Below are 3545 nucleotides of genomic sequence, written 5' to 3'. Positions count from 1 at the left end.
ATAGATAGATAATAGATAGATAGATAGATAGATAGATAGATAGATAGATAGATAGATTCATTGGATAATGCTCCTCACAATTATAATACATTATCAAGCTAAAAGCCCAGTGCCTCTTCAAGTTGTTAGTAAAGGGGAACCTTGAGACCCTCAAAATATAATACCAGAAATTGATGGCAATAAATTACTGAAAACTTCACATATTTTGCTGATGGGACATAGAGAAATCATGCTGATAATGACCTGGCTCTTCCTCCCTACTGGCTCTCTTTCATAGTTCCAGAATGTGCTACCCAAGCTCTTGGGGATAAAAGTCACCAAAAGTCTTATGCAGCTGTGAATCCTGTGAATCTCAATGATGGCTGATGACAAGATATGCCTATGTAGCACAGTGGCAAGAATGCTGTGGGGGGAACCGACCTCTTTCTCATTGGACTGATTTTTAAGACAAGTGAAATAATGAGTAGGCTACTAAGAATATAGGCCACAGGAGCTTCAGTATTGTTGGCAGTCCGTTCTAATTCAATAGCGCTGAAGAACGTTATTATTCTCATTTCCAAAATGGCTGGCTTGGAGACCAAGAGAGAAAAAGTGGTGTGCTGAGGAAGGAGAGTGCAAAAAGAAACATTTGACATGAAAGAACTAAAGAGATTCAGAGGGAGGTTGCAAGTGAAAGATCAGGGGCAGGGGCTGGGGAGATGAAAGAGAAAATCCTCTGAAATGTCTTTTGTCTGAAAATGTCACAATGATATCTAACCTTTGTATGTTATTAGAAGTAAATAAATAAAAATTTTAAAGTGCCTGATTAATAATAAAATTTTATTTGTTTTAGTATGATTAACATTAGCTCTTACAGAACCATATTTTTAAATACCCAGTAATGCAATGCTGTCTGGACAGATACCCCCACATCTTAGCTCATTTTGTTTCTTTGAGCTTAAATCTGGCATCTCCTATGGCTCTTCCTAACCTAGATTACCCAGCTCTCTAACTGTTCATTATCCCTAGAAATGGTAGTCAGAGACATTATATGATTAAGGGGAACACGGAGGAAATCTATCTCACATGTTACTTAGCAGCGTAATTGAAACATTTATTTGAATGTGAATGAAAATGAGTGATGCTTCAATTGCAGTATGGTATGCACACTGGCTTGAACTGTGGTAACTGGGAAAAGAGGGACGAAAACTACACTTTCAGCATTGTTAGTAGGATTATATGAGAAAAACTATAATCTATTTCCTCCTGGCTCACTGAGCTATTTCCTGAATGTTGATTGAAATGAGTCAAGTGATGCACAGTGAGGAGTCTGAAAAATACTAGATAAATTATTTTATCTACTCAGTGAAAGGAATTCTTTGCTTTTCTATAAACTTAAGAAAAACTCAAGCATTTTCTTATGTACCTTATGTTACTACTAATAATCTGTAGTGAATTTTATTTTCAGTTATTATCTATGTCAGGGTTATAGGTGAATTCAAATATTAATCGTAACTACACTTAAACAACAAGGGGAGATATATTTAAGGATATGAAATATCTAGATGCAAGAAGACTGACATAAGTGGATGTGATTCTAATTTTAAATTACATTAGATGCCTTTTCTCTTTACAGAGTTTTAGTCTCCTTGAAAATGTGATTTTACTGTTAATGCTTACCAATTTGAATAAAATTCACTACAGAGTTTATCTGGAAGGGACTCAAAGTAAAAGAACTAAAGATGTTTTCTTTCACTAAATACAGACTGTGGAGAAAGTATAGCATACACCCACATCTGGAGAGCCACTCTGAAGACATCTGAGTAACTAACCCAAGGTGTACTGTGATGAGGCGATAGCACAGGCTGTGATTTTACTGTTAATGCTTACCAATTTGAATAAAAAAAAGAGTTATGTTTATCTGGAAGGGACTCAAAGTAAAAGAACTAAAGATGTTTTCTTTCACTAAATACAGACTGTGGAGAAAGTATAGCATACACCCACATCTGGAGAGCCACTCTGAAGACATCTGAGTAACTAACCCAAGGTGTACTGTGATGAGGCGATAGCACAGGCTGAGGTCAGTCCAGCTTCCCAGAAGAAATTGGGCCAAATAGCTAGAGAACTCTGGGGGGATAGTTTCACCTTGGTGAGCCTCACTGACATCATCTGTGAAATGAGGAGCTTGGTCTCCACAGCTCAGCCTCTGTGAAACTCTCAGAGTCTATGAAGTCATGTTTCTAGGCATAATTCCTTAGGAGTGGAAGTCATGTATTGGCAAAGAAAGGGAGTACGCCTGTCCTGTAAGGCAAGCACAGAACTGACAACTGAAGCACTCACTCCACTGTTCTAACAATGGTCTCAGAGGAGGCTTGAGGAAATGGGCTGAAAATTGTTTGTTTGCTGGCTGCACAGATGTGAGTAAATGGATCTACCGGGTTGCACTCTCCATATGTATACAGCTATGCTAATATCAACTGATACTTGATGAGTGTTTTTCGTAAGCCAACCATTCTACATTTTTTCTTTTGCCAATTACCCCTACTAAATCTAGATAATATTCTTTTATGGATGAAAACCTGAGGCTTAGAAAATTTAATATAAGGAACACAGCAGAACTGTATATCAGGACAAATTCAATGGGTTTTAACTACTCACAGTTTGTAGCACAGTGATTGCTAGTGTTTAATGAGAGCTTGTCAGAGCACTGTGCAGATGAAAACACATGTACTTAATTCTCAAGCAGTCACATGGCAGAGGTATACATTTAGTCCCTGTTATCTAGATGAAGAATCTGAGAAACAGACAAAAAGTCATTTTGTGGAAGATCACACAATTGTCAAGAAGCAGAGTTTGCAAACACCGCAGCATAATTTTTTAGGAATGCCGCATCAGTGCTGGCTAAGTATGGGTGGCATTTTTAGTAGTATTATATGGGGAATATTGTAATCCATTTCATCCTGGCTCACCGAGCTACTTCCCGAATACCGATTGAAAAGACTAAAATGCTGCACAGTGAGGACTCTGATCAAATGTTAGGTAAATTATTTTATCTAATCACAGTGAAAGGAATTTTTTACTTTTCCATAAGCTTAAGAATTTTCTATAAGCTTAAGCTCAAGGATTTTCTTATATAGCTAATATTATTTCTAATAAATTTTGGGGAAATTTTATTTTCAGTTATTATCTATGTCAGGGGTTATAGGGAAACTTAAATGTTAACTGTAACTACACTTAAAGAAAAGGGGACATTTTTGCAAATTAATTGCATTTTCTGGAGATATTATTGATTCATATGTGATTAATCAGTAAACATCCTCTCTCTCTCATGTTAGTATGCAGAAAATCCAGGAAAGAGTTGGGTACCATCAGATAACAATACAAGAAAAGTGAAATTATTAATCTTGTCTTTAATGCAAGTTCTTGTTTTAAACAGAGTCAACATTAAATGAAAATCAGTAGCATGTATCTGTAGTTGAAATATGAAGCTTCTATTGAAAAAATGAAAGTAAAAGATGGATTGGATTTTGTGCCTACAGGAGTTTCTTCTTCAGTGAGGTTCATAA

The sequence above is a fragment of the Nannospalax galili genome, unplaced genomic scaffold (assembly GCF_000622305.1).
Source record: "Nannospalax galili isolate Female #2095 unplaced genomic scaffold, S.galili_v1.0 scaffold973, whole genome shotgun sequence".
NCBI lineage: Eukaryota > Metazoa > Chordata > Mammalia > Rodentia > Spalacidae > Nannospalax > Nannospalax galili.
This window is presented reverse-complemented; position numbering follows the sequence as displayed.